A 26,349-nucleotide genomic window follows, 5' to 3' on the forward strand; every position below is an offset into this window, starting at 1 on the left:
CAAGAGGGACTCTAAAGCAGGCGGCCTTAGAAGAGTATACCGTGTAAAGCTTTTTTAGGGTTATACAGCTATCCTTGAAGTAATTTTAATTACTTTTAAAATTGTCTTCCTTAACAGAAGTTGAAAGGACAAGATGATTTCCCAAGGTCTCAAATTTTTATCTTGAGAGACTTTGGTTATTCTCCATGTGTCCCCTAGAGGGCAGCGGTGGCCCAAAACCCAGGAGAAGGTTCATAATCCGTTGTATCCTCTCTGGCGCCAACCTTCGGTCCAGCCTCTTTGCTATTTCACCTCACAAATCTGTCATCTGTGAGCAAACTGGCAGTGACATGTTTATTTCTAAGTGCTAACTAGCAACACTGCTATATTAGAAAATAACATTGCATGCACTATATTTTTACAAAGATGGAAAAGAAAAAACTCATTGCAAGAAGATTTTATTTTATGTTTGCGTGTATTGTCTGCCTTAACAACGTACATCCACCCTAGTAGGTCTTTTCGTGCATTTTTCATGAATTTGTGGGTAGAGAATGTTGCCAGACAGTGGAGAAAGGCGTCAAGATGTGTCAAGGCAACCAAATCAAGGTTTTTTTCCCTTCAGTTGGAAATTCATCTTGAAACAACGCCTAAGTATTACTGAATGCCTACTAATATTCATTTATTCACTCAAGTTACCTATTGATCTAAGACCCATTAGTAGATTCTATTGTCGGTGATGTGTAGAACAAAGAAATACTTCGGGTAACTTATGATTTGGAAGGTGATACTAAATTCCTTGATCTGGTATAAGGAAGGATGACACAGGAAGGTATCCAACTTGTGAATTTTGGTAGCAACATGACACAAAAACCATTGCTCCCTTTACAAATGTTTTGAATGTCTTTTGGAGGACCACAGATCTCAAATCTTTTTCCTGTTCCAGTGTAACACATGACTTTAGGTTTTAAAGGAAGCTTCCCAGATAGACCAAGGAAGAGCCTGCATCTGTTGCTGTTAATGGCTGTCTAGATATTTTATTCTTCTGAGAGACATTTTTATGCAAAGGGCACAACTTCAAAGAAGCCTTTTTCCAAGGCTGTCCTAAAAGCCTCTTATAATATCTGCGAATTTATCTTTCAGGATCTCTTTTATTCCAGTCAGGATATTTGCTGATTAAATTCACTTTCATCATCTGAAATTGGGAGCAAGACACAAACCTCAAGCATGCAAAGAAAACGATTAATGATGTCAAAATTATAATTCAGTCGATATTTGCTGAGCCATTCGGGTTTCTCTTTGGAGCAGAGGGCAATGAAAACTGACTCTTCATTCAGCAATGAGTGGCTTTGAGAACATTCCTGCCATAATTTTTGGTCAAACCAAATGGTTTGATTTGTTTACGTGATCACTTATTTATGCAGATTGCTTTGGTTGCAAACTGTACATATTTGCAATACTTCTTGGGAGAATTCTGCCATCTGTAGCCGTGGTCTGTATTACAATCAAGACTATTTAGATGTTAGGAAACAGATTTTCAGTCCTAACAACATGGCTGGTGATTATTTACAATATTCTAACTCTAGATTAGGAATGACATATATTGAAACTGGTAGATATTTTAAGTGGCACCGCTTTGAAGAGTTTAAGTAGCAGAATCACGGTATTGTCAGTGTACAGGTTATGCTTGAGAAACCAGAACTGACTCAGAAAGAAGACAAAATTGTTGCAATGGGAACAGAAATCACAACATTTCAAAAAACTATTTTTACTTCCCCAAATTTGACTGGGCCAGCTGTTTTTTCCAAGGTTGTGGTAAATTGCTTCAAAACTTTGCCAAAGGAAAGAAGCTTTAAATACGTCTTACATGGAAAGCTTCTTTAGGGGAAAACAGAATTATGATAAAGACCTAGAAAATTATTTTATACAGAAAAAATACTATATGATTTGCTTCTTCCTGAGGTGTGGAAATTTCCCTAAAAAGCAAAAAAATATTGTTTTGTATAAAGAGCATGCTTTATACATAAGATCCAATTTGGACTTTATAAATACTCTTGACATTATTTTGCATTTACAATTTGAGACAAACCTGTAAATGGTTTCTGTTAAATGATCGTTCTTCTTTCCCATCACGTCTGTGCATTTGTAGTTAAGAGGAAAACATGTCATTGGCATATTTTGATATATTATTTATTGTACGAAAGTGTCTCTTTTTCTGTTGAGAAGCGTTATATTGGAGGTCACAGACAACTAGACTTTTAAAATTTTAGTTCCAACAGAGAATTACAGACTGCTAACTGCATGTAAACTTTCATAATGTGTAAACATTTTCTAATTTGTGGCTCATTATAAAAATTTCCACTTAACGATGGTCCTATCATTGGAACTCAGGTATAAAAACATGGCCAGTTCCTTTAAAAACATTATAAATGAGCCAGGCACAGTGGCTTATGCCTATAATTCCAGCACTTTGGGACGCTGAGGCAAGCAGCTCAATGAAGCTCAGGAGTTCAAGACCAGCCTGGCCAACATGACGAAACCCCATCTTTACTAAAAATAAAAAAAGTATCCAGGCGTGGTGGTGCATGCCTGTAATCCCAGCTACTCAAGAGGCAGAAGCAGGGGAATCGCTTGAACCCAGGAGGCAGAGGTTGCCATAAGCCAAGATCACCCCATTGCACTCCAGCCTGAGTGACAGAGGGAAACTCTGTCTCAAAAAAATAAAGAGTTATAAATGACCAAGACATTAATAGCATTACAATAACATAGTCATAGAAAAATAACTTATCTTCCTTAAAAGGCATAGCTAGTAAAAGCACTTTTATATATAAAGCAATGCATTTGAATTTCACGGTGATCCTAGGTGGATATGGTGAAGTCTATTTCACACATCTCTAAGGATTTGAGAGGTTGGGGAGTTTCCCAAGGTCACATAGTTTGAAAATTTTTAAGCTGGTTCTCAGACAAGCTTTCACTCGGAATCTAGATCCATGTGACAGTCTTATGAGGCTGTATTTACTACATTATTGCATTCATTTTATTGTACAAGGCGGCCTACTTATATGTTGAGGTAAAATATTCACAATGGTGCTATTATTGTGTAAAAGGCAATGTACTTAATGCATCAGTATGATTTGCCCCACTTTTGGAGAGGAGAAAGCGGAACCTACGCAAAGTCACATAACACATCCAGAATTGTACTGCTAGTAAGCAGTAAGCCAGTGTTCTAATTCAAGTGTGCCCAGCTCTGAGCATACTGTGTCTCATAGCATGTTTTTATTGAATACGAGGCTTCCTGTGTATTCACAAGGACATTGATGTGGGCTCTGTTTTGAGTGTAATTTGCATGGCATGCCACAGTTCCTCTTGAACATCAACAGAAGACCAGCTGAAGTCACCTGGGAAGCTTCAGGGTCCTTTGAGAATGACAGCCCCGCCCCTTTCCTTCAGTTGGTTAAAGAGCTAGAAGAAAAAGAGGGCCTGGGTAAAGCACAGTTGACTCTCTGAGTTCATGGCAGATAGAATTAGTGAATCCCCATACTTACCACCTCTACCCCCACCAACCCCAAGTCCATGAAAAAATAAAGAGCTTTAGAAGGGAAGAGTTTGACAATGACCACAATCCTACTGTCAGCCCTGTGTACATGATGGTGACAAAACATCTTCCTGAAGCGGTAATAACAAGCTCATGGACATTAGCAGTGGTAAGCGATGGCGTAGCTTCTAAGAGGCAGCACCCATTGACATCAAAGGGTGCAAGCCAGTGGGGGTAGCTGCCAGGGCAGCCAAAGAGGTTACAGGAAATGCAATCTAATTGTAATCATTCCAAGTTCTTTATGACTTGGATTATGATCGCCCATAAATAAGAAAGCATCGCATGTATGGTAGGGACATGATCCAAGAGGAATATAACTTATTCCATCCCACCAAATAGTTCAAACTCTCAGACGGATACTATGAATATGACTTTCAGGTAAAACAGTCATTTATTTGGTACAATATGTTATGTTACAAACACAGATTATTAAATTTCTAGTTCTCTAAGGGGGTATTTTGTTCATGTGAGTAGTTCATTTAAAACTGGCAAGAACCATGTCTGACTAGACGTCAGACTGTTGTATTACTTACGTAAACATACTATTTGATTAAATTCATCAGCATAATCAACGGGGGTTCTGGTTGTCACATTAATTACATTCTATGGAAATTCCATGAAAGCATCATTTAATTAGATTTTTCACTTAGTACTTATCAGAGTATAAGAAATGTCATCATTTCTTTTTGCACATGGTAATGAAATCATTGGTACATTACCAAGATGAAATCATACAAGAAGTCTACCCTTCTGTTTTCCTCTCTGCTAAAATTATAAAGTTTTTTACAGTACCACCTGTGATGATAGGCAGGATACACAGAATTTCAAAGCTTTCCACAACACCTACCAATCTCCATGTCAGAACAAATTAGTATTTCCAGCCTACTGTTTATTATTATGGCATTCTAGAGCTTAAGAGCTCATTCTTAACATTAATACATTTGCCTTTATTGTGTGTATAATATGTGCAGTGAATATGTTAAGTGTTTCATTTACATAATCTTATTTAATCTTCAAAGAAACACTTCAAGGTTTCTTTCCCATTATACAGAGGTGGAAACTGAGGCACAGATCACTTAAATGGTAAAGAATAGAGCCAGGATTTACTCTGAGTTCTGATTCATTCCAAGTCCCAGCTAGTTATTTTTTAGATGCAGAAACCGGCCTAGAGAGATAAAATGTCTTTCTGAAGTGAACATAGCTGGAAAGTGGCAGAGACAAAACTAGCACTCAGGTTTTCTGACTCGTGCCTGTAATTGTTATTGCCAGAGCCATCACTATAGGACTGAGATGTTCAGCTTTTTGTTTGTTTGCTTCATTTTTGTTTCAGCCTATAGCAGGCAGGCTGGGAGATATGTGAGCAATATCCATTAGCACTGCTGCCTGTGATGTGTAGAGCAATCACATTTTTAATGGACTGTGTGTATGAGTCCTTTCTTGTCTGCGTAGCTTTTTAAGTGATCTGTAGTAAATCTATTGCTCACTTGGCAATCAGCATTTGGCATTGTTCCTCAAATGTGGAGCTTGATATCTGGATTTTGCTTTCTCCCACATCCCTGGAAACTTTTCCCAGAGAGTGCCATACTATAGGTCCCTTTTCCTAGATCAACAACTACGACTGTTTCATAAAGAGCATTTCAGTCTAAACAGCAAAGGCCATGCCTTTCCGTTGCTTTAAACACTCAGATAATAAGAGCATATCTTGTATTTTTTAATCACAGATGGGTGTTACATTTTACCAATTGTTTATTTGTATCTGTTGAGATGAACATATGGTTTTCTTTTATGTGGTGACTTACGGCTGATTTTTGAATGTTGAGCCAACTTTGCATTCCTGACCACTTGGTCCTGATGTACTATCCTTTGTATATACTGGAAGGCAGGACTTATTGAAGACCACCAACATAATAACAGTTTATCACAATGAAGACACCACTATATTGATTACAAAAATGAAGTCATTTTTATTTAAATCTCCTACTCTGGTCCAGGCACAGTGCCTCACGCCTGTAATCCCAGCACTTTGGGAGGCCTAGGCAGGGGGGTCACTTGAGCCCAAAAGTTGGAGACCAGCCTGGGCAACGTGGTGAAACCCCATCGCTACTAAAAATACAAAAATTGACTGGGCATGGTGGTACACACCTGTAGTCCCAGCTACTTGGGAGACTGAGGTGGGAGGATCAACTCGTCCCAGGCAGTAAAGCCAGTGAAACGTGATCGTGCCTCTGCACTCCAGCCTGGGTGACGGAGTGAGACCCCTTTTCAAACAAACAAATAAAACAACAAAACACCGAAAAATGTCTACTCTGTCCTCTGTGTTGAAAATGTGGCTGATGGTTGATATTTTGAGATTTTCTTGAAAAAAAAAGTTTTGGAAATCTATATCGATATGGCGTTTTAATTCCAAGTTTTGCCTTATAGATCCATTTAGTCTTACTCTTCAAATAAAAAAGAAGAATTTTAACTTCTCTGACCTGCGCAGTACTCAAGTCCCAAACTTCTTAAACAATAAAATCGGTTGAGTTCCTTTTGCAAGACGGCCGGCTCAGAAGTTTGGGTTTCTAAAGAAATGAAAGTTTAATATTTTTATACTGGCCATATTTTCAGAAAATTTAGAATCCCATCAGTGTTCTTTATAACATGCTATGCTCAAAACTAAATTTTTTCAGGCTCCAACCTTATGCATATAAAAATGGGTTCAACTCAAGTTCCTTATGATTTCTTGGCATTAGAAGTGCTTGACTTTTCTGCCTCCTTTAGTTTGGCATTAGCTGTTTTGTGTACTGGGTCTTTTCACCACTGTCCCAAGGACCCAATTACTGACTTTTTAATGAGCTTAACTGTGGGTTCTGCATCTGTTCTGACAGACACTCCCAAGTGGGTCTGTTCACAGTAAGTCAGTCCACTCTTCAGTAATACTGTATTGTGGTTGTGAATTTGAATTCATTTAGACTTCCAGTTTTAATCCTGGAACTCCCCTTTCTAGGGATGTAGTATTGCACAAGGGACTTAACCTCAGCTTTCCTGTCTGTATGGTGGGAATGGTAAAAGCGATACAGCAGGAAAAGCACTGAACAGTGTGTCGGCTGTGGAGTGAGCATTCAGTAAATACCATTACCATTGGGCAAGTGATCATGAATACTCTTTCAGTTATTCAGAAGCAGGTTGTTAAATTTCCAGATTATCCAAAAACCTTCTGTGTTTTTTTTTCTTTGATCTCTACTTACTCACTTGGATCTGCCTTTTAGCACTTTCAATATCATTTTAGCATTTGATTCAGTTTGGTGGGGTTTGAGGCTGGGAGAAGAGGGAATTTGTGTTGACCCTAAGGCATTGGTGCCTGCACCAAATTGTTTGGGAACCGTTTAAGTTCCTCAGAAAACTACAGTCCTGCACCATTAATGACATTTCAATCAACTATGAACAGCACGTATAGCGGTAGTCCCATAACGCTATAACAGAGCTGAAAAATTCTTATTACCTAGTGACATTATAGCCACCTGAACACGTGACTCACATTCTATGATGATGATGATGCTGTAAACAAACCTACTATGCTGCCAGTCATATAAAAGTATAGAACATATTAATACAATTATTTACAGCACATAGTATTTGATAATGATGACAAGTGACTATATTACTGGTTTATGTTTGTACTATACTTTTTGTCATCATTTTAGAATGTACTCCTGTTTATATATCTTTTAAGTTAACTGTCAAACAGCCTTAGGCTCATACTTCTTCGAGGAAGTATTTTAGAAGAAGGCATTTTATCATAGGAGAGGACAGCTCCATGCATGCTATTGCCCCAGAAGACAAAATTGTTATAAATATAACAAAATGTTTAAATGAAAAATACTTCATCCATCATGGTAGCTCATCCTTATTTTCAAGATAGTGATATGTTCTTTTCTCAAGCTTTAAACAAGTTTGATGCCCATATGGGTTCCTGTTTCCCTTGCATTCAAACTCTGAACCCTTCTGAGTATCTGTAACTGACATGTTGTAGACCACAAATTTAGACTAAGGAATGCTCTCTAATACTGAGTCAGCTTCCTCTCTGCTACCCTAATTACTCTGTTGCCTTATAATCACATTTTCCAGTGGGACAAAGTGTGGAGGTGAAAGACGGTGATACTGATGATCCTGACCCTGTGTAAGCCTAGGCTAATGGGTGTGTTTATGTCCTAGATTTTAACGAAAAAAGTTTAAAAGGTAAAACAATGAAAATAAAACACTTCAAAAATAAAAAAGCTTATACCATAAGGATATAAAGAAAATATTTTTGTACAGCTACATAGTGTGTTTGTAGTTTGAGCCAAATGTTATTATAAAATAGCCAAAAGGTCTTTAAAAAATTAAGTTTACAAGATAAAAAAGTTATAGTAACCTAAAATTAATTTATTAATGAGGAAAGAAAAATATTGTCTTATAGTGTAGCCTGAGTACAGTACTTATAAAATTTGCAGGAATGTATAGCAATGTCCCAGGCCTTCACATTCACCCACTATTTACTCACTGAGTCACACAGAACAGCTTCCAGTCTTGCAAGTTCCATTCCTGGTAAGTGTACTATACGGGCGTGCCATTTTTTTAATCTTTCGTTCATATTTTTACTGTACCTTTTCTATGTTTAGATACACAAATACTGATTATTGTGTTACGGTTGCCTACAGGATTCAATCCAGTAACATGCTGTACAGGTCTGTAGCCTAGAAGCAATGGGCTATGCCATACAGCCCAGGTGTGTAGTCAGCTATGCCATCTAGGTTTGTGTAAACACACTGTATGATGCTTGCACAACGATGAAATCGCCTAAGGACATGTATCTCAGAATCTATCCCTGTTAAGGCCTGCATGACCCTATTACCAGACTATTAACAAAACAGGCCCACTATAATAATTTTGCAGAATACCACATGATAGTAGTTCAATGTGTTGAGCCAGAAATTTAATGACTAGAGGTTGTTATAAATGTAACAAAGTGTTTAGATGAAAAATACTTCATCAATTATGACAGCACATCCTTAGTTTTCAAGACAGTAGCATGTTCTTTTTTCAAGCTGTAAACAAGTTTGATGCACATATGGGTTCCTGTTTCGCTTGCATTCAAACTCTGGACCCTTCTGAATCTCTGTAACTGACACATTGTAGACCACAAATTTAGACCAAGGAATGCTTGCTTACACTGAGTCAGCTGCCTCTCTGCTACACTAATTACTCTGTTTTATAATCAGCATTGCCGGTACACAGTAGACTGGCAATTTAAATAGAAGTATTTGTGCTATGTAATGATAGCTAGCAACTCTCTGTGGTTTGGGATAGCTCAGGACAGATACTCCTTGAATAATTACCCTGCTCAATCAGAAAGAAGCATTCTTGTGTTGCTGGGTGTGATTGATCCATGTCTGTACAGAGCGTTTTTGTTACTTACTCTCATGTTCACAAAGCATGTTCACTTAACACATAAATTGATTTGCGATATTTTAAAAAGGTTTCCCTTGTCAAATAAGTATCGGCAGCTAAAGGTGGACTATTTCCCTCTTACAAATGCATAATTTTTTTTTCTTTGAGACAGAGTCTCGCTCTGTCACCAGGCTGGAGTTCAGTGGTGCGATCTCAGCTCATTGCATCCTGTGCCTCCCGGGTTCAAGCAACCCTTCTGCCTCAGCCTCCTGAGTAGCTGGGACTACAGGCAGGTGCCACCATGCCCAGCTAATTTTTTGTATTTTTAGTAGAGGCAGGGTTTCATCATGTTGGTCATGATTGTCTCAATCACTTGACCTCATGATCTGCCCACCTCGGCCTCCCAAAGTGCTGAGATTACAGGCATGAGTTTAGTTTCGGATATAAATGCCCTGAGAAGTCTTATTTAAAAATTATAATTTTCTTTAAGCAGACAAAAAAATATGAACTATTTCCCAAACTTGACCATCTATGTTAAAAAATAAAAGACTATTCCCCCTTTTCTGTTTCACTCAGGTCTGGTGTAATAGAACATACTTTGGAAACTGCTACTTGACCAACTTAATCCCCTTTTATTGATTAAATTCACTATTTGCATAATTCCAAAAATAATTTTGTAACCTTCCTCCCATCCAATTTTTCTCTTCTTTCTCCTCCCTTTTTTAAGTAGGTTGCCAGATTTAACAAATAAAAATACACAACACCACTGATACTTAAATTTTAAACAAACGGAATAATCTCTTGGTACAAGTATGTACCAAATATTGCATGGGACACTTGAATGTAATTGAGTGTCCTCTATTTTATCTGGCAACCCTAAACCCAAGCCAAATGAGAGCCATCAGTGAGTAAGTAATAAAACTGTCACTTTAATTTAATAAGAAGAACATGGAAAGAATTCATTCAGTGCTCATTGAATATGTTTTTAAATATTTCCAAAATAAAAGTGTAAAGCCTTTTTTGAGACTGTTATATCTTGTGTATTTTTATAATAATGTCAACATGATTAGTGTAATAACCCTGGTACTCCAGTCTGCCACAAACTCTTTTACTCCACTCAGAGCACTTTCATATTACAGATGAGGAAACTGGACTCAGTGATGTGACTTGATTTGCCCAAGGAAATTCTCCCACAAGGAGCTGATAACTGCCAGGCTTGAGGCCTTTTCTACTTTGAAGCCAATGATCTGGATTTTCACCAGGCTAGTGTTCACTATATTTGTAGAGTCAAATAAACAAATAAATAAATGAAACTACACAGGCACACACACACACAAACACACACTTTAAAAAAGGTAATGGTGGCCAGGTGCGGTGGCTCATGCTTGTAATCCCAGCACTTTGGGAGGCCAAGGTGGGTGGATCACCTGATGTCAGGAATTCGAGACTAGCCTGACCAACATGGTGAAAACCCATATCTACCAAAAATACAAAAATTAGCTGGGCATGGTGGTGGGCGCCTGTAGTCCCAGCTACTCGGGAGGCTGAGACAGGAGAATTGCTGTAACCTGGAAGGTGGAAGTTGCAGTGAGCCAAGATCATGCCACTGTACTCCATCCTGGACGACAGGCAGAGACTCTGTCTCAAAAAAAAGAAAACATAATGGTTACAATTAGCCAAGATTGCTGCTTTAATTGATTAAACCACAATAACATGGAATACAATTTAAATTTAAAGCTTAAAATTATACTGGATATAACTTAATGTTTCTTTTAACAGGGCATTTTACTATCTCCCAATAACTCAGTCTCATTAATGTGTAGTATGAAAAGGTATAAACTTCAAGTGAATTTCAAAGGGTTTTTCATTTGTCATTGTGTTTCTATTTATAAACTATTGTTCAGGATGTATATGCCTTTTCTCATCATTAGCCACCTCAACTATTTTATTGAGAAGAAACATCAAACCAAGAAATATTACACTATAAATAATATACTATTATTATTGTAATAACAGTATACTGTATACTGTAATTACAGTATAAATAATGCTTATAAGAGCAACAGGTATGATCAATTTCTTTCCGTAGAAATCAGAACTCCTTATTTTCACAGTACATGGCATATCACCTCTGTTATTAAAAAAAGGAATTGTTTGGATTGAGGTATGGAAAACTGTTTAAAGTAGCTTAGATACTATTTTTGTTCTCTATGAGTGTCTCATTTGGTATACATCCCACACAAACGCAACTTTTTCTTCAGGTGCCATGTAACTTAGAGAAAAGCCTGAGAGAACTAGGGACTTCAGCAAGGATATAGGATTGGCCAAGAATTAAGAAGAAAGAAGCCTAACTTGGGAACTACTGGGGTCTTGTGTGTATAGCTTATTCCCCCCTGGATACATATGGATATTTAAACATCAAGAAATATTTATTCTCTATTTGAATGGTTGAGCACAAACAATACACTCACTAGGAGGCTAACCTTACCCATGTTGCCCATATACTTAAATCAGATTTTATAATGTTGAAATGGGCTGTATGTTTCCGTCTGTTGAAATGGGCTATATGTTTTTCCGCATCACTTTCCCATTTTATCTCATCAACCTGACCTTGCTGGCACAAGGTATAATCGCTGTAGTATCTGCTTGTTTCATCAGAAAGTGGAGCAATAGTTTAATTTGTTAAGGAAATAGCAAGGAATGAACTAAAGATGACATTGTGTATTTTCCCACAAATTGTTTTTATTTTTGGAAGGGTAGTTTTGAGGGCATAAGCTCATAGACACCCGATCCGCAGGTGTTGGCTGCTTGTCAAGGACCCCGAGAATCCTGAAGTTGTCACCTCATAGAGATTAGTTCTCTTCAGCTCTACTCAATCTTTAATCCACATGAAATTTTTGATGTATAAAATACTAAGGTAGTTTACCCGATTTTGATAACAGAATTTAAGATGAGCTGTGGTCCATTAGTCTTTCAAGTACACAGGGTGTTGTCTTGCATTGTAATGAGCAATACTTTGAAAGAACAAGGAAGGGTAAATATGAAATGCTTATTATATGAAAGTAGAATCTTTCTCTGTCAATAGTAACTACTTTAAGATATATAATACTCTCTAAGTATTTGACTTGTGGCAAGTGACTTGCTCTTTTTCATCCTCAGTTTCCTCATCCATAAAATGGGGATAAAGTGGTGCCTTCTTCGTTAAGTCATTGTGAGGAGTTAATAAGAGTGAGTATAAAAGCATTTGGCTCCCTGCCCAACACATAGTGGGTACTTACTAAATGCTAATTAGTATGAGTACAGATTAAAAAGACAGGTGGTAATCTTGGTGTTTATTATTGCAATCATATTAGTCCCATTCCTGTTTATAACACTGTAATCTTTGTGAAACATATTTTATAATCTCAAAGTGCCTTTTCATGAGGGATCAATGTTGACAGTGATCACAAAGAGCAAGTAAAACCTTAAAAGACAGTTTTCCTTTAAAATTTCAGCTTTGTCATAAATCATATAAATGGGCTTTACATATGAACAATTAGAAGAAATTACAAGTAAGGTGTCTTGTATAAGTGTTATCATTTACCATTATTAACAACCATTTGCTATGGACTTTCCTGCCCAAAGTGCCATTCAAAGCACCATGGGATGGAAAAGCAATAAAGCTTCCGTGCCTCTCACCAAATCTTTGGGTTCCTCTAAGATTGATGCCGTGACAGGATGTGAGTCTTAGTTCTTGATCCCTGGAGTCATCGGCTTATGTTTACAAGCTAAGCGGTTGTGCACCTTCAGTGTTGAACCTGAAGTGTTTAACGGCTTATCCCACCCACATGTGATACAGTTAACTACTTGACCATAAAGGGGAGTTTACCAAGTGATAAATTTAGGCGATGTAAAATATTAAAGTAAGAATAAATATTTACAGAGCTAAGGAGGCTCTGAAATTGTGTGCAAAGAGAATGATATTACTGAGTCCAGGGCAAGAAGTGAGATCATCTTTGCTTTTAGATTAGGAACCATTATGAAAGGAATAGTGGTGCCAAGTAAGGAAAGCCTCACAATTTGGCTTCTTTCCAGGGACTGACTGGTAGGTCGCCTTCCAAGACACTGGTGTTTCTAAAACACTTGTATTCCTTTTGAAGTGGTATCTACATACAAGTTAGTGTACTAGACGCTAAATTACTTCAAAAGATTGACTTCCACGGAGTCGGAATATCAGGGTTAGAATTTTGTATTAGTCAGAATTCTGGTTCCCTCTCTGCTAACAGAGAGCAAGTCACCCTCTGGGAAATGTCTTTTCCCCATCTCCCACATTTGGAATCATTCTTAAGGTTGTCATAAAGATTAAATGACATGTATGTGACAGATGCCTGGTAAGCAGGAACATGTGATATGAACATGAGGGAAATTATTTTTCTGAAATAGGGTGTGTGGGTATGTATTTGTAGTCCACTTATTTTCCTAGTTTCTTCATGTAGTTTAACTTCTACAGACAGGAGAAAACACAGCAGTTACAACTCAACAGCAGTGCAAAACATTCAAACCTCAAACACTAAACTTTCTACCTCATAGCATTTGGTGGAAGCTGTTATATATTAAACTTACAGCCAACATTTGGAGAGGAAGGAGTTAGGGGAATGGTACAGTTCCTGTATTATTAATCTTCGGCACTCCCAAATCAAATGATACCCTATGCTGCACAGCACTTTTTAAGTGTCCTCATAATGAGTATCAGGACACTTAAATAAGTGTCCTACTTATGAGTAGGTATAGAGCTTTACATCTTAAAAACGTTTTCCATAAGCATTATTTCATTTAGCCCTCTTAACAACTTTTTGGAAAGTTATTATTCTTGTCCTCATTTGATATACAGAACATTGCAGTGCAGCAGGTTAAGGAAGTAGCACAGAATTACATCCTAGTTAGTGAGATGGCCAAGATACAACTCCATTTTCTTTCTCTTTCTGCTACCCTCTGATCCCTTTAATCTGAGCTTCATTTTTGGTTTTTTAAACTTGTTTCATAGAGAGAAACAATTATATGATACAGGTTATCAGGCAAAATAGCCTTAAACATACTATGACATGTAAACGTAATTTATTTTTAATTAGGTAATGTTGAAATCTAGCATTAACACCATTTATAATATTAAGAATGTAATTCATGAAATAAATTTTTCTTTCAAATGCAGTCTTTTTCCAGTGCAAAATCATATTTTTGCTTTTAAAAAAGTCAAAGATACTCATTGTACATTAAACTGTTTTGTTTCTCTTTTCTAGAGTTGTGACATACATGTTTTCCAATTTGCTATGCCATGCCTAAACAAAGCCAGACAGATGACCATAAAAACTGTTTGCTACCTGCTCTTGTGCATGTGGAGCTAGACCAGTGAAACACCATCTTGGTAGGAGAAATTTGGACAGAAAGAATGCAATCAGAGTTGCAGAATTTGCAAAATCACATTTTTACCAAACTCGCACTACCCTAACAGGAAACCAAATGAATGGATCCACATAGCAAGGACTTGAGGCAAACCTACACAAATAATTTAACATGCTATAAGGAAAGGATACCTTTTGGTCCATTTTTAGCACATAGCCATAAATTTCTTTGGTGCCCAGTAAAAGGGAAACTGCAATGGAAAAGACACTTTGCCTTCATAGAACTAACAATGAAAAGTGCACAGTATCTAATGCTTCTGTCTTTAAATAGGAAACGCCAAGAATAAAATCCAGTATGTTAGCCTGAGTATTTATCTATAAATTTGTTTCCAAAATTATACTTTAAAAAAAAAGAAGCTTCACATCAATACCAACAGTCATAACTGGACTACAAAGCTAAGAGTTAATTTCCACCTGTAGATTTTAGGGAAAAGACATCACTTTTTAGTTGATTCCCACAACCAAAACTGGCTCTGATTTCCCTCATAATGGTGGGAAGAAAATAGGAGCTTTAGAGATCTGAAGAGTTGGTCTGAATAATAACTGAGCTAATTTTCTGAGGCAATTCTCATCAAAATCCTGCAGAGCTGGGCCATTCAGGCAGAAGGGTTTTTCACTTTTTAACCCAAGTGCAAAAGCTGTGAACACACAGATTCATTCAAAGACAGCCTGTGGGCCAGGCCTGTTGGCTCACGCCTGTAATCCCAGCACTTTGGGAGGCTGAGGCAGGCGGATCACCTGAGGTAGGGAGTTCAAGACCAGCCTGACCAACATGGAGAAACCCTGTCTCTACTAAAAATACAAAATTAGCCTGGTGTGGTGGCGCATGCCTGTAATCCCAGCTACTCGGGAGGCTGAGGCAGGAGAATTGCATGAACCTGGGAGGCGCAGGTTGCAATGAGCCGAGATTGCGCCATTGCACTCCAGCCTGAGCAACAAGAGCAAAACTCCGTCTCAAAAAGAAAAAAGAAAAATAGCCTGTGGTATGTGGGACAGACAGGTTAGTGATGGTAGGTTATGCCATGATGTTGACATATCCATGACATGAAAGCTGGGGAAGGTACTCTAGATGGAAGGCTGGACATCATCTTGTCTGAGACTAAGTCTGACTCAGAAGCATCTATTTTAGCAGGAATACTAGAGTGACGGAACACAATAAGGTATTTCAGGCGAAACGGAGGTCCCAGGAGGTCAAGTCATTTTCTTTATGACCCATCAATACTTAGCATTAATGAAGAGCCTCAGAACAGTCCGTCTTTCCTGTTTGTCATCACTAGCTGGAGCCCAACAGCCCATTAGGCCCATGCTGTCCAGACTGGCCCCATTGCTAGAAGCTAACATGTAAAATGATTTGTACAAGAAAGCTGCCACTAAATCCACTGCTTGAGGCCAGTGCTCAGCCTTCTTATTCTCCTCTATAGTCCATATTTCCTTAAAAGTCAGAAAATCCATAACCATGAACCGCATAAATATGTTACCAGCCTCTTCCTCTTTAGGGTGCCCAGAAGTTGTTGGGTGTTATTAAAGCCACTGGCTTACCTGCAAGAATCCACTTTAACAACTGTTTCTCAATATACCTTTCTACCAAACACTTACTCTCTAAAATAGGGCCATACATCAGCTTATTCTCTACCATGCTTCAAAACCCTATTAGTACTAGTCCCTGAAATTTCTCTGTAACACCTGGAACTCATCATCCAGGATAATTTTTTCTAACTGGCCAATGATAGCATCACATGATGCATCCAGAGCAGAGAGATGGACAGCCTGCAGCTCTCTTCTTAGGTGAGGCCTGGTTGGACAAAGCCACTGCTGTGTCCTGCTGGGTTGGCCCCAGGAGGCATCTGCACCTGTGCACAAGGCTCAGTCTTGGCTACACGTGGCTAAGGTCTGCCTGTTTCTTACTGACCACTAAAATGCAGTCTTATAGAATAAACCTGAAAAGACCCTCTCTATAGGAGTTTTATATAAGTACTTCTCTTACCTAAGAATGTTCTTGATAAAATTGACGGCAATATAAATGTGGAACAATAGCATTTGAATTGAAAATAGAGTTCCCTTGGGGTAGTATTACTTAATTTGCAATTTGAAAATTCTACCACCCCAGAATGTATTTTTGAAAACTCTTAAAAACTCAACAGCAAAAAGACAGATAATCCAATTATAAAATAGGCAAAGACTTGAGCAGATATTTCAGCAAAGAGGAGATAAGAATGGCAAAAAAGCCAGTAAAAATATATTCAACATTATTATTCATTAGGGGAATGTGAATTAAAACTACAATGAGTTGTCTCTACACAACTGTTATGATAAGTGAAACTTTGTAAAAAATAATAATAATACCAAATGCTGGTGAGGATGTGTAGATCTCTCGTACATTACTGGTGGGAATGTGAATGGTGCAGCCACTCTGGAAAATGGTTTAGCAGTTTTTTATTTAGCATGTGACCCAGCAATTGCATTCTTCAGTAGTCATCGCACAGAAATAAAAACTTACGCTCACACAAAACCTATACACTAATGTTACAGACGTGTTTTTCATAATATTAATAGCAAAATAATGGAAACTACTCAAATATACTGCAGCGGGTGAATGGACAAACTCTGGTACATCTATGCAATAAAAATTTACTCAGCAATGATAAGGAATGAACTATTGATATGTTTAATATCCTGGATGAAACTCAGGAGCATTATGCTTAGTTAAAAAAAAGTCAACCTCAAAACATTACATACTTACATTCCCGTTAATGTAACAGTCTCCAATGAAAAAACTCTAGAGATGGAGAACAGATTAATGGTTGAGGGCTGGGGGTGCAATATAAAGAGGTATGAGAGGATTCTTTTGTGATAATGGAACAATTCTGTGTCTAAACTGTGGGATTTTTTTAATCCTATGACTTGGATAAAATATTTGCCAGAAAAGCTAGTCAAAAGTTTTAAGATCACCTTTGTGCAATAGAAACATGAAAATGTTTAAGGATACAATGTTGGTTTAATTCCACTTAGGTACCAATTTTTATGTTGACTTTAAAGGGAATGGTACTAATTTTATTAACAAGCAATGATTTTAATATACAAAAATGGATCATTTCATGGAAATAAGAGAGCAGGGATATACACTCACAGCAGTGATTACAGAGGTTATTTGCTGTGATTCATTTTCTCTCATTTCCTATTAGCAAAATACAGGCTGTACAACTTACGGCACTTTCTCCAACTTTTCCACAGTCTGAGGTTTTATATGTAAAGTTTGGGGCTGCATATCACCATGTGGGAACGTCTTTCTCTGATCACTGTCCTTGTTTGGAAGGACTTTCCAGAACAATGAATTTTCCTCTGCTATATCTGAATTACTGTTGATACCAACTCATTTTCTTGAAAGTTCTTCCAGTTTCCCTCAGATTTACCCATTCAACTAGGTAATTCCAAGGTGGTTGACTGTTCTTTATCCCCTTTAGAAGAAGCATCTTTTGGAAGCCTGTGAACCTCAGTGTGCCCTAGGGGTGTAGGTCAAGAGCTGAAGGGTACACTGCCAGCTGGGGTCTTTGTGTGTCTTTCTGTTATAGGCCCCTGCCTATTATTTAACAGAAGCATGACACTGAACTCTTTTTAATTTAGAACTGAGAAAATGGAAGAAACTGAGGAAAGGCAAGCTGTTAAAAAGCAGGTTAATGATAAAATAAGACTTTGGCACAGACCACCACAGGTGCAAATGCAACTGTCAAGACCTCAGAAAAAGTAACTTCTCCACACCTGTTACCTCATCCGTAAAATAATTAGGATAATAACAGCATCTACCTCATCAGTTGTTGTGGGGATTACGTGAGAAAATGTGTTTTAAGCCACCCAGCCCTGTGCCCACCACATGTGAGGGCTGAGATACATGTTGATTCCCATTTCTTTTGAGTTTCTACCCTATTTCTTAGCTGCCAGGGCAGTTTGAAGAGAAATGGCTTGCAATGAAGAGGACTGATTGCTAGGAGTAAACAGGGTTCATTAACGTTTCCCAAGAAATTTGTACCTGAAAAGAATGTATTTTGATTAAGCCTTTCAAAATGGAGTCATTTTGCAAGAGACTAAGGGAAGTCAGTTTTATGCAAGTAAATGATCACCCACCTCTTGGATGTGTTCTTGGAGTAGACACCTGTACTTGACTTTTCACTACCCTCTTTCTGGTATCCATGGCTAGGGCCTTGGTAACTCCATTTTCAAAGATACTGCAATGCGAATGGCTTAAACAAAGGAGGTTGCTGGTCATACCTTTCCTCATAAAAACATTAGATTCCCCTATGTCCTGGGGTCTCCGCGGGATTCAGGGAGCACCAGGCAAGACTTTGTCTTCAAGAGGCAATGAGCAAGTGAGAAAGAGTAGAAATACCACTGGACTGGAATTCATCTGGGAATCTTGGGTGGAGGGTAATTCATCAGGAAACTAAAGATGGTCTCCTAGAAGAAACTGAGGGACCAAGAAATGTGTTTGCTTTTAGAATTTTTTCACACATCCTGTTTTGGGGGAGATAAGCCAAGAAATCGCCCTTACAATAGGATGGACTCTCTTTTTCCCAGTCCTTCAGTATCTCAGGAACATATTACCTGAGAACTGGTAAGGCCAAGAATGACATTGTTTCCATCTTTGCATCCCCGGCTCTCCACACACAGCCTACTCATTAAAAGTTTATTAAATGAATATGTACCTCAGGGTAGCTGAACACAGTCGTCTCTCTATTCCCCAGTGGTCTCCTTACAAGCTGGGAGTGATGAGTTTTGTAAGGCATACTAATTTTAGCAGGCTAACTGAAAGCTCCCTGAGGGCAGGGATCCTGTTGGTTGCTTTCACTGTCACCTCCTTAGAGCTTGGCAAGGCACCTGGCATCCTGTAGTCACTCGATAAGCATTTATGCGAATGCATGAAAACTACCCCTGGTTCTGTCCTCAGAACTCAGGGTCAGCCCGGAAGAGAGAGGAGTTTCTGTAACGAGGGAGTACACAGTCAATTTTACGTCCCCACTCAGCCATTTGCAGGAGGTAATAAATCACCGCTGTACCCGGGTCGGGGTCAGCTGAACGTCCCTAACGCCCCCTGCGGGGACCCCTCAGGCCAAGTCTCAGAGGAAGGTAACCCAGCGGGGGCGAGCCAGCCAGCACGTGCAGCCGCCCAGGGAGGAGGAGGCTGGGCTAACGCAGCCCTTAGTCAGCAGCTGGGCTCGGTTTTGAAACAAAAGCCAATATCCTCCCTCGGAGTCCGCGGCCGGTCAGCTCCTAGGGGGAAGAAAGCCATGCTGCCCAGCCGGTTAGTGGCCCAACCTACTTTTCCAGAGCCTGGGACAAAGGGCCAGCAGATGCACCGGAGTGGGTGGGACGTTGGGGATGGGGTACGGGGGCACAGATGGCCCAGACCCTCCCCTCCCGGCAGCGCGAGGAAAGGGCCGGGGTCTCCCCTGCTCTGTGAGGGTTCGTCCCGGGCGTTCCGCCTCCTTGCCCGGGCCCGTCGGGTCTGCGTAGAGCTGAGGCAGCTCTGCCACCCGTGTCCCAGAGCACAGACACACCAGGCCCCGGTTTCATGAATGAAATCCAATCGTGTGGATATAAATAGCCGCGAAGGCTGCTAACGTCACAGTGCGAGCGGCGGCCGCCACGGCGGCTGAGCGAGGTGCCGGGTGCTCCGTTCCGCCCGGCTGCCCCGCCTGGGAGCGGGGTGGGGGCAGGCGAAGGGGAGGGCTGCGGGTGGAAAGGGGCGAGCCCCTCTGGCCCCGGACTGGGAAGAGCGGCCGCGGCGCCGGGCGAGGCGGCAGGGCGAGGCACTGCCATGCTGCCTTTGTGCAAAGTTGGGCGGCGGGCGGCGCGCCCCGCGCAGGGGCCCCGCACACCCGCGACCGCGCGCAGCCGTGGCTGCTGCTGAGTGGCCGGGGCCCCCCTTCCCGCTCCCCCCGGCCCTTGAAGGCGGAGAGAGCTCGCATCTCGCTCGGCTTCAGGGTAGGTTCTGTGTCGTGAGTGCTCTATGCTGTGAAACTTCTCCGAGCAGCCGCCGCGGAGCCCCCGCCGCCCCGGCCCCAGCGGGTGGCAACTGGGGGCCCCGGGCCGTGCCACGCGGCCAGCAGCGCCCCGAGACAGAGTTGTGGGACCAAGCCCTTAGGGTGGCCGCCCTTGCCTCTCCGCGAGGCCGGGAACCCTCCCATCAGAGGCGAGCACAAGAGATTTCTAGGAGTGCCCGCACAGCCGCACCCCTAACTTGGAGCTGAGGAAACGTACAACAGGCACCCTTAGCAGGCTGGCTGCGCCAGGGAGGGGGTGGTGCCGCGCCGATGAGAAGGCGCTTCCCCTTCGAAGGCCAGTGTGGGGGCCGGGCGGGGACCGGAGGACCCGAATAGGGGAATACGCCAGCCCCTTTGGAGCTTGCACCCTCTTGAGAGTTGACTGGCCAGACCACAGTTTGGCGCTCCCTTCCCCTCCCCCGCAACCCCGTGTCTTTGGAGTCTGTTGTGAGTTGCTGTGACAACAGGAGGAGCTGCCATGAGGGGCTTGCAGAACACCTTGCCTGTGTGTGCTCAGCTTTCCGGGAAAGCAACCAAGGGGAGATGTGCAGACAAGAGAATTCAGTCCCCTTCCCCAAGAAAGAAGCGGAAGGCAGGCACAATTATGTAAAAATATATCATTAGATCCTACTGTTAGCTGCACCGTTTCCATCCCCAGCACTATCAAACATCTCAACCGAGTAGCAATGTCAATATTTAGACTTGGACAAGCCAGAAAGTTAGAAGGGAGCGCCAAGCACAGGGTTTTGACTTGGCTTTGCAAGTCAGCACACAAGCTGTGCCTTTGGAGCTGACTGTACACATTTGCTGGGGGCAAAAATGCATGGAGGTTGATATATACACAGAGGCACCCAGGTCTAGGAAAATCTAGGAACTTAAAAACAGAAGAGTTGCCCTGACTTTGAACTTCCCCATCCTGTGCTGTTCACTGAGCCTTGTTTAACTCCAGCCAGATGCTCAGCTTGAAGTTTCACTGGTTTGGGGCTCCCCCACCCCCCAACTGCAGCTGTGGTGTACGTTCTACACTAACATACTCTAAACAGAAAGAAAAAATACTGTTATCAGTGGTTTGATCTTTGTATAAGTCCTCTGAAGAGCCGCAGATAGTAAATAGTCAATAGGCTCTGTTTGTTTGGTCTTAGCAAGCCTTAGACTTTTTAAAACATACTCTGATAAGTTTGTTTACAAACCCTTTTTAGAAATTTGGAACTACATTTCATTTCCAGTAACCGTGTAGATGCTTAAGAGAGTCACTAGTTGCTAGAAAATAAACAGAAGCTCTTTTCTGTATAAATAACGTCTGCATATTGCTCCACAGGTGGAGTGAGCAGCAAATTATTATAGTAAACCTGGTTTCCTCTGAGATTCCTGGATCATATTTGGACATATTAATGGGAAAAAGGTTTAACCAGTTGATCCTAGTGCAGAAGGCTTTGGAAAATCATTAGGAAGCAAGAATATCATAGTCAATATACTAATTTTGCCTATTACTGTTTTCCCAGAATTTGAAGGAAGTGTAGTTGTTAAGTGCTTAGGGCTGTGTGATCACACAGGTGGAAATAGAAACACATGTAACAGTTTGACATTATTGGCTCAATAATGCAAATTATAAGCTATAAAAATACAACAGGAAAAAGCAAAATTCTTGGGTCTTTTGATTATGATTATATTGTCTAAAAATGCTGTTTTGAATAGAATGCCCACATCTGTGACTTCTGTATTGTCAAATGCCTGTAAGGATTTTCATTACTCTCTGTCAGTTTGTGGCTACATGTTTTTTGGGTTGTCTTTTTTTTTTTTTTTTTTTTTTGGTATCGTGCCCAAGTGCTCAAAAATATATTTTCACAAATGCAGCAAAATGTTAACCTAGCTATTTCAGGATGTATTTGACCCAAAGAAATGCCACTTTAACACTGGCACTTTGCAAAAATAAAGCAGATTCTTCCCTTTTCCAGGGGGAAGAAAAGAAAACAACATATGTTGAAAATTTTAGTGGCTCCCCATGTACTCCTGGCATGCAGTAGAATTCATAAAGTATTTCTCTCTTTTATTTAGGAAAGTCCAGCAGTGAGCAGAGTGTTCAGTTCTTCACTTCCAGCAAGCCAGGTCAGTGTCTTTGTGCAAACCAATGACTATAGATTGGTGACATCCTGTGTCTAATTCTGAGCATGCATTTCAGAACAGGTTTCTTAATCATTTGTCTTTTTAAAATGTTGTCTTCGACTTTTTTATATACTCAGTTATGAATGCCACAAGTTCAATTATTGTTAAAATTATTGCTTACTCTGTGAGTACAATGGTACAAATATGGGCCTCAAACCGGTTTGTCCTTTATATGACTTTTTATTTTTTCACTTTAAGCATCAGAATGGTGCCACAGTTAAGAATACTGGGGATCTGGATGCTTGATAATTGAGGTTTTATTTCCAATCTTAGCACTCTGGTGCTGGAAGAAACTTAGCACTCAATAATTGACGTATTGAGCATGAATCAAGGTTCAGGTAATGTGCTGCATTCTTTATATAATATTCTTATTCTGCTTCAAAAAGAAAAAAAAAAAATCTCTGGGAGGTGAAACCATTGTCTTGAGTCCCAAACTACAAGTGAGGAGTTGGAAGTTTAGAAACGTTAGATAATATGTTCAATTCTTCTATTAAATGGCCCAAATAGGAGGTTTTAAAAAAGAGGAAGGCAGCAAATCACACTGTCACGTGTGTACCTATGCAACTATCTTGCATGTTCTTCGCATGTACCCCAAAAACTAAAATGCAATTAAAAAAAAAAAGTTTTTGTCTTACCCTAAGACCTAAACGCTCTAGTTGAAAAATTGTTTTCCAGTAGAGAAACGGAAGACAAAGAAGGGTAAGCGACTTGCCTAAGGTAACTTGGTAATTACTAGCACACATAATAACACTCAATGGCCCAGCTGTTACCAAATAATAAATTCTATTCTCTTAAGTAAAATAGTGAAATTATAAGTATTCATGTGTACTTTCTGGCATGACACCATCAAAGATATGAGAAAGTTTTTATCGTGGGTCTCTCGTGCTGAGGATTTTACAGAAGATTTAAAAGGCAAGATATTAAACATTCAGGTATAAAACAATAGAGAATAAATCAAGATTATACTTGCCAGAAGGCTGAATTGGGGATCAATGATACATTTATGAGAAGTTCAGCATTTTCCATTCCGTGGAATTATTTTGCAATTCCATATATATATATGCATGAAAACAAAATTCCAAGCACATTTTTTTTTTTTTTTTTGTCTGGATAGATGATTAATCGGTGGGAGTTTGGGAAAGGACAGAATGTAGAATTTCAACCAACAGGGAGAGATTATGTAGTCACCCAGAAGCACTAAATTGCAGTATATCAAACTCAAAGATGTTATTGCTTCAAAGCATCGTAACCTAAAACCATGAGCTGTTTGAATCTGCATAGCATATTTGAGAAAGCATAATCATTTGGCATGACATTTAAAAGTAGTGGATTTTTCCTGGAACCTCAGTTTATCTGGAAGGTACCACGTAGATGGATTTTGATATATAGAAGATAATTCCTAATCAAAGTCCTGATAACAAACTAATATTAAGCAAGATTTTTTCCGTTTTTGCCTAAATTGACAGCCTTCTCTCTTTTCTGTTTCCCCACTTCCCTTCTCCCGTCCTTCTTTTTATAGAGTGATTCATAACAGTTGTTAATCCTTCTTTGTGAATTTTATATAAAGGGGCAATAAAAAATGAAATGGGGAACAAGTTATTAAAGTGAACCTTAAGATATCATTGTTTTTAATGTACTGATAACCGCCACTCAAGCTAATAGCTCTAAAATCTTAATTAGTGAAGATTTTTTAAAGCATTTAAAAGGATGTTGTAAGTTGTCCTATAACATGTCTGTCCTGTAAAAGTTGCTATATAGTGAATCATTACAAAACAGGTCACATTCTATAACAGCACTGTTATTACTGGGAAGATCCCACTACAGGCCAAGGCCCCATCAGCTGACATAGGATTAGCTGTGGTAATGGTATATAATAAAATGATCAGTATAGCAACAATAAAACTACAATTAAAGCACTAAAATTATACTTTGAATCAAATAATGTTATGAACAAAAGAGATCTAGGAATTAGCATGGTCTTGCTAATAATAATCATTTAGCAATGATTTGTTTTCTCTTTTGAACTTCATAAAGCTTTAGTTAGTATGTGTGACTTACCTCTTTAATAAAGGCTGGAAACATTTGAAATGTTGCCACTTTTTGCTCAAGGAATATACCTGTAGAAAACAGAGAAATGTTTAAATGTTCTTGGTCTTCCTTTTAGAAAATAGGCCATTCAAAGTTCCCCTCTGGTTTCATGTATTAAGGCTTAAAGAGCACAGGTGATTTGAATGCGTTTCTTGTGTTTCTCTTCTCATCTCTGCCAGGCTTCCCACCAACATCACAGCACCAAAACAAAACTCGGAGAGGGAGGGAAAAATGAGTCTCCAAAAGTGAGTGTAGACAAGGGCAGGATGTGGGAGAGTGTGTGGGCAGCAGGGAAGAGAAGGAAAGGGAAAGCTTTTGGGGGAATGGTCAAGAGGCAGTCACTCCAATGCATGGGATCTTTACAGATTAGTTATCTGTTAGCATCAGATTATTTTTATTTTCAGTTTGGAAACAAATAGAAGCCACTTCCTTCTTTTTCTGGCTTCCTTTTCTTCCTTGTGCCCATAGGACAGAAATTGGAAAATTTGCAAAAAGTGATGTGTGAGTATCTCTTCCCAGATGTCCCAGGACACTGCTGTCTTCAGATACTTCCTTGAGCTCTGTCATCAAATACATCAGCATGTCTCTGATCAGGGTTTATCCACTAAGAAACAAATTAGCAAGTTTCACAGAGAAAGAGATGCCAATGGGTGTAGAAGAAAGCAATTACATGTGTCCACTCTGCACCTGAGTTTATTTATTGCATAGACACAGGTTAATGGCAAGTTCCCAGCGTTAATGAGGTTATGATCTCAGGCTCCATCTCTCTGTGGAGAAATTTCCTTTGAATTGTTACCCAAACATAGACCAAACCCCTAATGACTGCTGTGATAACAATAAACTAGCATTTATACCCCTAGTAGGTGCCAGACACATTAACTAAATTACCACTAATATTTATTATCGATTCCAATTTTACAAAAGCAAGAAACAGAACTCAGAGATGTTAAAGAAATACTAGGAGACAGAGCTTGGATTTTCACCCAATGCTGTCTAAGAACTTGAATATCTATTTGCTCTTAACAAACTCCCCCCAAAAACACTTTAAAGCATTTCATTCCAGGTTAACTCTTGCAGATGCTGGAGTATAGAAGTTATTCTTCTGGGTTTGTTTTTACTTTCCAAGTTTTTTTAAATTTAAATTTGAACTACACAACATTTTTGCCTAAATAAATTGGCTAACTCGTTAGGTCATTTTAAATGTATTTTGATGGAAGTCGTCACAATCTTAAACAGTTGGGTCAAAGAGAGTTGAATCATGGAGCCAGGAGTGTCCTTATTAAGGATACTTAGCCCAACCTCATGGGGATGGAAAACACTGGCACCCAGAGAAGCAACGTAACTTGACTACTCTCTTAGTTAATAAGTGACACAACCTGAACTGGACCTAGGCTTCCAAGTCCCAGCCAGAGCCCAGTTCCATTGCATAACACTGCCTGAAAAGTGCCAAGTCTTCTAAATCTTCCAACATAGCCTGAAATACAACTAGCAAGTATGATGCACATCTGAAACCCAAGGTACATCCAGAAATGGTGATAAGAGAATTTCAGTGGTGTAAAATATGGTGGGTACTAGGAGAACTCTTACTTATCGTCAGTGGCACTGAGATAAATGGTTTTTCTCTTATTCAGAACGTAACACCCTT

The 26,349-nt window shown here is 39.6% G+C and overlaps 1 protein-coding gene across 28 annotated transcripts in view; it reads left to right on the forward strand.

Annotated features, from left to right (window-relative positions):
• RHOBTB1 (Rho related BTB domain containing 1) overlaps positions 1–26,349 on the forward strand; it is a 134,334-nt gene that overhangs the window by 36,576 nt on the left and 71,409 nt on the right. For 9 of the 28 annotated variants that reach the window (XM_078345874.1, XM_078345866.1, XM_078345872.1 and 6 more), the window contains one exon: positions 22,509–22,559. The exons of 3 other annotated variants lie outside the window; for them this stretch is intronic. The gene's annotated coding sequence lies outside the window, so the exon portion shown is untranslated. Of the gene's footprint in view, positions 1–12,139; positions 12,209–14,256; positions 19,712–20,178; positions 20,399–22,508; positions 22,560–26,349 lie in introns of those variants that run through there. 16 more of the 28 variants (XM_078345877.1, XM_054243012.2, XM_078345870.1 and 13 more) reach the window with 5 other exon arrangements.

The sequence above is a fragment of the Callithrix jacchus genome, chromosome 12, assembly GCF_049354715.1.
Source record: "Callithrix jacchus isolate 240 chromosome 12, calJac240_pri, whole genome shotgun sequence".
Taxonomy (NCBI): domain Eukaryota; kingdom Metazoa; phylum Chordata; class Mammalia; order Primates; family Cebidae; genus Callithrix; species Callithrix jacchus.